The 11,408-nt window shown below is 41.9% G+C and overlaps 1 long non-coding RNA gene across 1 annotated transcript; it reads left to right on the forward strand.

The window, feature by feature from the left end:
* The first annotated feature begins 2,657 nt into the window (after positions 1-2,657).
* LOC116589228 lies at positions 2,658-5,305 on the forward strand. Its single transcript, XR_004285253.1, has 2 exons — positions 2,658-3,635; positions 4,635-5,305. It is a non-coding gene; the product is annotated as an uncharacterized LOC116589228 (long non-coding RNA).
* The last annotated feature ends 6,103 nt before the right edge of the window (positions 5,306-11,408 follow it).

Raw genomic sequence — 11,408 nt, forward strand, 5'->3', positions numbered from 1 at the left:
CTTTCATCCCAGTAAAACAAGAGGTGAAAAATATTCCAAAAGTTCCACTTCCACCTTACTTAGAAATGAGACCTTTTAGCAACCAAGAATTCCCCCAAATGATAAAATTAATTTACCCAGCCCATGACTCAACAGCTTTTTTGGGGAGAAAACTTCCTTTACTTTCATATCTTCCTGTTTCATGAAAAAGAAAATACAACATCGTGGTTTGATCCCTAATTAATCATGTGAAAATATAATTTATTTTTGTCCTGAAAATGTTGATTTTGGGGGAAAGTGAGAAGTAGATTTTTTTTTCTCCTTTTTTTTTCCCCTCCCCCCCCACCTTAACATTAAGGAAGAAACTAGCAGAAATAAATGAATCACAAAATTGTGGACAAATCAGACCACTGGAATTAATGAGAGTTCGCCAAGTAGAACTTTCTCTCAGGCCAGATTTAGGCTCTGGGGGAAAAAAAAAAAAGAGTGTGTGTGTGTTTGCAGGCTTTAAAGATGAAAACTGTTTCTTCTGCCTGGTAATGCAGGAAAGGATTTACCCCACAAAATTTCCCCAGAGTCCTCACTAATAAGATAAAGTCAGCTGAAAATCACTTTGCTCAGCACAGACTGTGACTTCTGAAAGGCTTATTGAAATGAATCAGTACATTTCTGTCTTACACCGTCTTTGTGTTTGACATCGAAGAATGTTTGTAAGGGCCACGTGAGGAAGAGACAATGTCCCTGATGGTGCGCTGGCAGTCTTGGGACATGTCACTTTCTTGCGAGGTGGGCTGACACAGGCTCATCTTAAGGGTTCTCTGTGTTGCTAGAGCTGACAGACAAATGATGAATGGGGCTGACAAGCCTCTATGATGTACTCTCCTCATTCTGGATGATTCGGCTCTGGAGTCTCGCACGTGGGTTTCCAAGCCAGCATTAAAGGATGAGTGACCGCGGCACCCAGTGGAAATGAGAGGAAGCAGCTGGGAGAAACGTATCTTGGGTTGGAAACACAAACTAGCAGGAAGGTGGCTTATTTCTTGGGGAGACCCCCTTGAGGCTTTCGAGGCATGATGCTTTTGTGGCGTCCTTCAAGAGTCCATCGCCGGTGATCTTGTCCTCCTGTTTCAGACGTGCCCGCTTTTCTCATCTATCACGATGTCCTCTTCAAGAGGGGTGAAATTTTTTCAGCCTCTCTGTAGAACCTTGTTCAGTGCTACAAAAAATGGAGATACTGAATAGAATTTGGGAAGTTGGATTGTACAGTAAATGAAATGATGCATAAACTCTTGCCCTCGAGCTAGACAGTCCTAAACCTTTCTTTCACTTTTGCCATTGAAATAAAATACACTTCACATTTTTTATGTGTAAGTTTTCTTTTATTTAATCACCATATGTAAACATTGTTTTTTTTCTGGTTTCACTCGTTTGTAACTCTTGCCTCTTCTTAGTTCAATTAATAAAATAGAGTGAGACTTTTATGTCTCTCTGTCCAGAAAAATTTATTTCAATTCTGAATCTGTGGCCTCACTTGCTAATTCCTAACCTTTTGCTGTGTGTGTGTGTGTGTGTGTGTGTGTGCGCGCGCGTGTGTGTGGTGTCTGCACCCACTTCTTCAGGTTAATGTGGCACAGAGGCTAAGTTCACCAAGTTTCATTTTATTTTCCTCTTCCTTGGGTACCCAGCAAATCACACTTCCCAGACTTCTCTGCATGAGGTGGTGGCAGATGATGGATTCTGGTCAAGGAAATGTGAAAAGAAGGAATACACGCCAATCCCAGATGGAGACCGTGAAAGCCCTTGGGAGTCTTGGGTTGGTTTGTTCCCTGGCCATGGGGAAGGTGAAGGCCTCACACAGAGACCAGACAGCCTCAAGATCAAAGCCACTTGGATCCCTGTGTCACCGCGTGGAGGACGCTTGCCATGGAGGTTGGCCTAGGCCCACTGCCAGACTTTGCACATGTTCCGTTAAATTACCAAAATTACATGATTGTTGTTTACACGACACAAGCCAGCCTGGTCTAACCGATCTGAGAGAGATGCCGTAGGAGCTCCTTCTAGTCCCCTGGACTAGAAAAGTGTCTTTTATCACTTGTGATAACAAAGGCAGTAAACACCGTCTTGAGCTGGGGATCCTACGTAGTTTGAATAGTCAGCTCTTAAATTATCATTAGCTTGCAAGTCACCTTCAAGCAAAGGATTAAAACCGTGAGAATAAGCTACCCGTTGAGGACAAGAGTCTGCAGTGGAGGACATTGGCCCTGGATAAGATGCCCAATCTGCTACCCTTCTCTCCATTCATTTGAGTTTTTAATCTACTTTCTGAGTCTTGGCTACTTCATGGTTAAAATAAGGATAACAATATCTGCTTTACAGAATTGATGGGTAGAAGCATTGGCATGTGCTTGACTCGTAATAAGCCTCACTGGATTTTGGCTTCACCACTGATAAGCTATGTGACCCCAAGAGAGACACTTGACCTTTGCAAGCATGAAATTCTTTATGTATAAAAGTAGAAGTAATAGCTGTCTTGGGGTGCTATGGTGGGGATTAGGGGCATGTACCCCCTCTGCAACGTCTGGTATATGCTATATGCATAAAAGTTGATGGATACCATGAGTTGACAATCAGACTCATTGGGACTTACTCTTTATAGTAGAATCTCTAAGCGCCCTTTGTTGTGCTTAAGCCCTATTGTTCAGTGTTTTTATAGACGACTCTTTGAATCCATTTTGGATTCTGCATGGAGAGGAAAAGGCTTCAAGTATGCTCTCATCCCAGGGTTCTTAGGTCATGCAGATAAAACCTAAGCTGGATTTTCACAGAATTTTCAAGGAACCATACCCACCATCTACACCTGTACTTTCCACTGGTTATTTTTTAGACCACCCAAATTTGTTTTTCCTACAAAACACACAACAGAAATGTAAGATGGCCAGAAAGTTTGCTCTCCTTCATCTGCTGATGGCTTTGGCCATCCTGATTTGCTCTCCATTTCTGAGAGTCCAGTTCACTGGAGAAGGGGAAGCACAAATATCAAGCTAGCTTCTTGCATATATTATCTTGTGATAATTCACAGTAAACAGCAGTAAATGAAGAGTCTTAGTGCAGAAATATCTGGTGTTATGATGTACTCTATACAACTAATTTTAAAAAGAAATCCTTATCTCCTCTTATTACCATGCAGGCCCTTCACATTTCTGTCTTTTAGCATTTTTTCCCCTTCAGGTTTGTGAGTGATATGGACCCCCGTTGATCCATGCTCCAGATGGATTATGACATAACTGGGTTCTTCTCAGTGTCTGTCACTTCCGGTTTTGCCGACTCCCTACACTTCAATCCTTCCACGTCTCAGGAGCTCCACCATCCTACAGCTGTCCTGGTCCTTTCACCAGCGATCTGTTAAAGGAACTAATTTTAACTTTATAATGGCTTTATTCTACACTTAATAACTGCATCAATTTGAGCAAGTCACTTACCTCTTGGTGAATTTCCTCATCTTTGAAATACTGATGTTTGACTGGATCACACTGGAAATCTTTCAAGAGTGAGGATTCTATGGCAAGCCAGAAATTAAGTCAAGAGCTTTACGGCTTCCAAATAGAAGACTGGAGGGAGGTGATGCTGAATTTAACCAAAATAATTAATTTCTAATGGTAGGTCGTGTTATAGTCAAGCACAAGCATTTCCTGAACACATCCCATATGCACAGCAGGGTGCATTTTGGTGGAATATAAGAAATGTAGCAGACGTTGTTCGTGTCCTGAAGGAGTTTTCAGTTCAGTAGTGAACACATGTATATGACTAATTCTGTGTCATAAAGTTGTGTTAAATTAATTAATGTCGTAATGGAGTCCCAGTTAGCACAATGGCTGATTTATGTCCATTTTAGCTAGCTAGAGTTTCGTAGATAATTATAACTGTTGGCTGCATCAAAAATAGGATCATTTGCAAAATTGGAAAACCATGCTTTAAATTGTTGCCAGAATTCTATTTAGAGATTTGAGGTCTACTTGTTTATTGCAGAGAAAATGGTTTACATGTTCTCTAGAAATACATTAAAATGCAATACATCCACCATTTTGAATTTCCAGGAGGCAAAGGAGAAAGACTCCAGAAAAAAGGAGACATTTTAGTGGCTTCACACAACCATGTCATTTGGCACACAGTTGTGTGGGGGTCAGAAATTTCAGCAAGACTAGCTGGGCCAGTCTTCTGATACACACAGGGAGTCATCTGGAGTTGGAGAATCTACTTCCATGATGCCTTTCTGCATGCCTGGCATCTCTATGTTCCTCAGTCTCTATTTCTTTCTCCACATGGCATCTCATTTTCCTTCCTTCTTTCTTTCTTTTTTTTTTTTTTAAGATTTTATTTATTTGACAGAGATCACAAGTAGGCAGAGAGGCAGGCAGAGAGAGAAAGGGGAAGCAGGCTCCCCGCCGAGCAGAGAGCCTGATGCGGGACTCGATCCCACGATCATGACCTGAGCTTAAGGCAGAGGCTTAACCCACTGAGCCACCCAAGTGCCCCTCATTTTCTAAGGCTTCTCCATGTGGTTCGGGCTCCTCGTGGCAAGATGGTCTCACAGTAGTCTTCTCACCTAGTAGCTGTTCTAACAGTGCAAGGCAGAAGTACCTGTTTTTTTTTTAAAGGTGAAGTCCAGAAACTGGCCTCACATCATTTCTGCCGTACTCCATTGGCCAGAGCTCCCAGGAAGGACACTCGTCTCACTACGAAGAGCATCAAGGAACTGAGGCTGCCACTCATTTGCCACACACTGTGGGACATATGATCTAATAAGAAATCCTAATGCCTTGAGTTTTCATTTGCCTCATTTTTTTTTTTTTTTTATAAATAGTAAGTAAATAAATGTTTGATCTGACCGACTTTCCTAACGGTGGACTTCTGGCATTTTGAGTGATGCAATTCTTTGTGTGCACATGTGCTAAAAATCACAGGGTCTTTAGCATCCCACGAAACGTCATGTATGCCTAACCCTCACCACTGGATGATAAAAACATGATCTGAAATATTTCACAGCTCTCCCTGATGAAGCAGACAGCTCTCTCAGATGAAAACCACAGGCCCGATGTCTTCATATGGTAGATTTCCTGATCAGGTTACTATTTGGCCTGTATTGATGCAGACAACAATAACATGATTTCTTTTTGTTCCATTCCAATACAGACAATTCAACGTTCCCCCTATTTGTATCCTCTTATGTTCATATCCATGCATGTGGAGAGCTGTGGGGGTATATAATATACACCTCCCCTCAAGCAGGTAATTCCATTATCAGAGACATATTATTCAATGTTCAATTTGGGAGGGAGACAAACCATAAGTGACTCTTAATCTCACAAAACAAACTGAGGGTTGCTGGGGGGAGGGGGTTTGGGTGAAGGGGGTGGGATTATGGACATTGGGGAGGGTATGTGCTTTGGTGAGTGCTGTGAAGTGTGTAAACCTGGTGATTCACAGACCTGTACCCCTGGGGATAAAAATATATGTTTATAAAAAATAAAAAATTAATTAAAAAAAAAAAACAAAAAAAAAACAACAACCTCCTGGAGGCACCTGAGTGGCTCAGTTGGTTAAGCGGCTGACTCTTGATCTCAGCAGCTCAGGACTTGCTCTTAGGGGTCATGAGTTCAAGCCCTGCATTGGGCTCCACGGTGGGTGTGTAACCTACTTAAAAAATAATAACACATCCTGGTCCTTTCAATAAGAAAAAGACATTTATTCCAGGACATTAGAAATATAGAAAACACATATACCTTGAATCATATAATTCAGATAGACCACTATTGACATTTTGATGGATATGATTCCAATTATTAATGGGCAACTCTATTTGGAATATTTTATATTTGTGTATAATACATATATAATACATATGATATTTTATAATATTCTGTATGGGTTACTGTATATAGAACTTTTGTAATATGCTTTTGATAATTCTTAGCACTGAGAAAATGATATAAAACATTAATTAAATGAAGTGTTAAAGAGAATCAGGGTAAAGGTACACATGGAGATGTTAAGTTAATGGGGAAATCTTCATGCAGTCATAGAAGCTGTTTTCTTAATTTCTCTTCCTGCTACTTTGATATTAATTTATAGAAATGCAATAGATTTTTGTATATGCATTTTGTATCCTACAACTTTACTGAATTCATTTATTCTAATAGTTTTCTGGTGGAGTTTTTAGGGTTTTCTAGATAGGGTATCAGATCATCTGCAAACAGTGACAGTTTAACTTCTTCCATTCTGATTTGGATGCCTTTATTTCTTCTTGTCTGACTGTCGTAGCTAGGGCTTCCGTGTATTGAGTAACGGTGGTGAGAATGGACATCCTTGTCTTGGTCCTGATCTTAGGGGGAAAGCTCTCAGGTTTTCACCATTGAGTATGATGTTAGCTGTGCGTTTCTCATATATGACCTTTATGATGTTGAGGTATATTCTATCTAAACCCACTTTGTTGAGAGTTTTTGTCAGGAATGGATGTAGAATTTTATCAAATGCTTTTTCTGTATCTACTGAGATGATCATATGGTTTTTATCTATCACTTTGTTAGTGTGTTGTATTAGATGGGTTGATTTGTGGATATTGAATCATTCATGAATCTCCGAAATAAATCTCAGTTGATTATGATTATGCTGAATGATCCTTTTAATGTATTGTTGAATTTGGTTTGTTAATATTTTATTGAGGATTTTTGCATCAGTGTTCATCAGGGATATTGGTTTATGATTTTCTTTTTTACTGTCTTTGTCTGATTTTGGTATCAGAGTAATGATAACCTTGTAGAATGAATTTGGAAGCATTCCTTCTATTTTTTGGAGTAAGTTGAGAAAGATAGGTTTTAATTCTTTCTTACATGTTTGATAGAAATCATCTGTGATGTCTTCTGATCCTGGACTTGTGTTTTTTGTTTTTTGATTATTGATTTGATTTTATTACTGGTAATAATACTGATTTCATTTCAGTAGGTATAGTTTTCTTAATTGTGTAGGAGGTACAAATTTGCAGAAAGAAGGTTGTTGGCCTTTTTTATGTAAAAGAGTAAACTTTGGGGGGTGCCTGGGTGGCTCAGTCACTTCAGTGGCCAGCTCTTGATTTTGGCTCAGGTCACAATCTCCAGGTCCTGGGATCAAACCTGCAGAGCAGGGAGTTTGCTTGTCCCTCTGCCCCTCCCCCTACTTGCACTTTCTCTCTTTCTCTCTCAAATAAGTATATAAATCTTTTTTGTTTTAACTGAAAATTTCTTTCCTGCAAAATTCACTTGTAGCCCTAGAGAGGTCATTTCCTATCTGTAGGCAAGTGATAGGTTGGAGGCAGAATTCTAATAACTTTTTCAACACATGTTGACACCTGTAGTCTTTTCTTTCCCTCAAGGGGGTGTGTGGCTCTAGCTATGTCCAGAATTTCTATAAAAATGCCCTCTGTTATAATAGGTGCCAGGTGCCCTGCTAGGGCTCGATAACTAATGGAGAATGATAGGCTATATTCACACCTTGAAAATGAGGTGGTGAATTTCCTGAGTTTTCATCCAGAGTTCAGCACAACCAGTCCCCATGGCGGTACTCAAAACGAGGATCCATCCCAGGGATAGCGGGTGATGACAGAGGGCTCTGCTTCAATATGTTTTGTACAGGAAATCACAGCTTTGGTCTGCTAAAGCTGGTGAGTCGCCATCAGTGATACACCCGTGGTGTTAGAGACTTGTGGAATCTGTCATTGAAAGCCAGCGAGTGACTTACTCCAGATGACACTGGCATCCTTTGGCATCGATAATTACATGTTTGAAGTGGGAACTTTCCTAAAAGCAACCAAATACACTAACACAGCTTTGAGGGCAATGAGCAGGTGGTGGGAGTTTTCAGGTTGCGGACGGAACGAAAAGAGCTTTCGATCTCATTTAGAGCAGCTCCTGTTACTACGCAAAGTAGGGACGGCTGAGAAAATCAGGGTTTGGGTGGATTTAATCCCATTCATTTATTTAACAATTTCAGATTATTATTATTTTTTAAATTAGCTGCTAGACCAGTGGAGAGAAGCGCCAGCTGGTGTCTAAAGGTTATTGCTGTCTTAGAAGAATAGGCAGAATTTTAAGTATATTAGTATTCCTGTGGCAATCTGTACTGGAACTTTATTGAAAGTGACTCTGATTTAGGGGCACCTGGGTGGCTCAGTTAAGCATCTGACTCTTGGTTTCAGCTCAGGTCATCTCAGGGCCGTGGGACTAAGCTCCTGTCGGGCTCCGTGCTCCCCAGGGAGTCTGCGTCTCCCTCTCTCTCTGCCCCTCCTTGCCATGCTCTCTCTCTTAAATAAATAAAAAAATTAAAAAAATAAAAATTAAAAAAACAAAAAACAAAAAACAGTGACCCTAATAGAGCAGCTTTGAATTTCACCTGAAGACCACAGTCTATTAAGATTTACGGGGCCTCGTGCAGTAGTTATGAGTAAAAAATGGTGTGTCCATTGGCTTCAGGCTTGATGTTTTTCCACTTGCACACCGAGAGGGCAGCTCACCTCCATGAAGTAAGGCGAGGACAGATGGGAACAGTCCACCTGTTCAGTCCCTCGCAGAGTCATCGTGCTTAGGTCAGGAAGCCATGGCAACCTCCCCTTTCCTACGCGCACTGAGTGATTCACCTCTTGGCCCCGCAGTCCCTCCCAGCTTCTGAGGTCCTGCCTGACCTGAAGGAATGTTCTCCGAGCCCTGGGGAAAGGACAGGGTCAGCGGGTTGGAAATCAGTCCCGGTCATGCTGACCTGTGCGAGCCTAAGATACAGACATTAGACTTTTAAATAGTAATTATTTCTCTTCTAGTCTTTTCCCCCTATGTATTTTTCTCTTCTCTCGTTTGCCCCTGTATGTTTCATTGTTCTGGAAACAGCTACTTTCCTGAAGCCCTCACTGGGGTAAGCCGAGCTCTCACAGGCCCTATCTCTCTGTGTGAGGGATTGCATAGCACACCTTGAAAATGTTTTCAGGGGGAACAAAAGAAAAAGAAAAAGAAAAGAAATGTTTTCAGGTATTTGGGGGTGGTGTAATTATTTTGCCCGCAGAATTTCAGCCCCTAAATATGACATTTTGCGTAGTCTTATGAAAATGCTGGTGTACTCTCATGTTGCAAAGCTCTGGAATTCTAACAGTCCTAAATATTTAGACAGACCATGAAAATGTAGTCAGACAAGTGTGGTGGTGTGCCTCAAAGACAATGCTGATTCGATTATTTAACTTCGGTTTGCTTTCTCTAAAAGACATGACTGGATTTTTTTTTTTTTTTTTTTTAACGTGGTTGATTCCTGGTCCCTAGAAGACCATGTCTGTGATAAACTGTCCTCTCTCCCCAGACCCTACTGTGTACCTCTCATTTGTTCCTGGTGAATGACAGCAAGTTCACAGCCTCACGTGGCTTTTTACTTCTTTCATTTCTCAAAGCTGCCGTATCTTTTCTTCTGGTGTATCTTGAGATTTCGTCTGGGCATGCGGTTGAGGGCTTTAAGGATTTTGCCTTAAGATCCCTGGATGGGAGGCTTTGCTTTAAGTTCCTGCCAAGGATCGCGCAGGAGTCAGCAGTCCTGCCTGTCGGTGATGCCCCGTCAGCAGGATCTTTCAGCGAGAGGCCAGGCTGGTCCCCCCCGACCCCTGGAAGGACCACTGAGACAGGTGCCTACCCCTAGAGGCCTGTTGGGCCCTCCCTGGTGTCCTCCAAGTCTGGAATTTACTTCTGGATTTCAAAAAGGACCCTGAAATTCCACCCCAGGAGACCCAACTGATAAAATCCTGACGAGCTGGAAGACGCAGACCGCATCAGGTTTGTAAATGAATGAAGAAGAAGGGCACGGGACAGCTGTCCTCTTCAGGCCTGTGCAGCTCTCAGCCCGAGGGGGGTTTGGGATCAGATTGCAGGAGTGCGGGAGCATTAGGCATTTTGAGGTCCAGAAGAATGAGTCAAGGAGCTTTGCTGAGCAAGAGTGCTGATTTCAAACAGTTCCTTTCCCTTTGACTTAATGATAACTGCAAAAGAGAAAAAGTAATTTTGTTTGCTTTTTATTATTATTTTTTTTAGATTTTATTTATTTATTTAGAGAGAGAGAATGAGCAGAGAGGAAGGGCAGAAGGAAAAGCAGACTTCTGCAGAGCTTGATGCGGGACTCCCAGGACCCCGGGATCATGACCTGAGCCAGAGGCAGACACTTTACTGACTGAGCCACCCAGGCGGCCCTGCCTTCTCTTTTAAAAGCTTTACCTGTGGGTCCGTGGGTCCAGAGTCTGTATATGTGATGGGCTGAGCACCTCAGTGGGAGATAAATCTGAGGTACCAGAGTCCTGAGACAGGAGACCCAGAGGAACTGAGCCGCCGATGTGGTTCCCCTGATGCACCCAGCACTTGTCATTGTGTGTCTGGGTACAAAACACCCAGGGGAACAAACCTTGCCTTCAGCGATGCAGCTTCTGGGAAACCTCCGTGGACGCTGTTGGATCCTTCCTTTCCCTTGACATGGCCTCAGGGGGTCATACCTCCTGTGTTAGTCAGAGTACGGGCATTTTTAGATGAGTGACCACAAATGTCACCCACCTGTGGTAGTTTCGGGAGGGGCACAACATGGATTTCATACAGCAAGCTTCCCCAGGAACCCGGTTTTAATTGGAAAGTGAGGACCAAGGAGAGGAACTCGCCAAAGTGAGCTCCAGTGACGGCTCTGACAAGGGGCCTCATGTCCAGGGAGCTGAGGAAAAGTTGTAACAAAATGTTGAAAGGATTCAAGGATCATCTAAGCCTTCTCAAAACAAAATGAGCTCAAGCAAATTGCAGCAACGCGATTGATAGAAAAGTAACTCATAATTTCCCAAATAACTTGGTTCTTTTGCTTTCTCTGAGAAGGCTGTTTGTTTGTTTCTGAAGTAGGCTCCATCCCGGTGTTGGAGCCCAGTACAGGCCTTGAACTCACAACCCTGAGGCCACTTAACCGACTGAGCCACCCAGGCACCCTGTGAAGGCTATTTTAACATGGGCTGACTTGTGCTTTTGTAAAGAAGTATACTTAGTGTAAATGCTGAGGTAATAAACTTGACAGATTAGGGAAAACCCAACCAGACAAGTTCCTTTTTTGTTCATTAAACTATACACTTAATCTGAACTATTTTATTTCTCTCTTTTCAATATTTATTTGTTTTTGTCTAAAGAACAATAATCCGTTTTATCATGGTTTCTCTTTTTGGTTTTCAGCCTACCATGGATCATTTGATTATTTTGAGGAATAGAAACCATTTCCCATTGCCTAATTAAGGAATTAAAAATTTGGAATGTCAGCAAACCAGAAAACTATTGCTCTGAAAAGCCATATGTCTTCTTGGAAGGAACATGGCCCTTTCTCTCTGTTTATTTGTAGTTAGTCTTTGTCTGAGA

The sequence above is a fragment of the Mustela erminea genome, chromosome 4, assembly GCF_009829155.1.
Source record: "Mustela erminea isolate mMusErm1 chromosome 4, mMusErm1.Pri, whole genome shotgun sequence".
Taxonomy (NCBI): domain Eukaryota; kingdom Metazoa; phylum Chordata; class Mammalia; order Carnivora; family Mustelidae; genus Mustela; species Mustela erminea.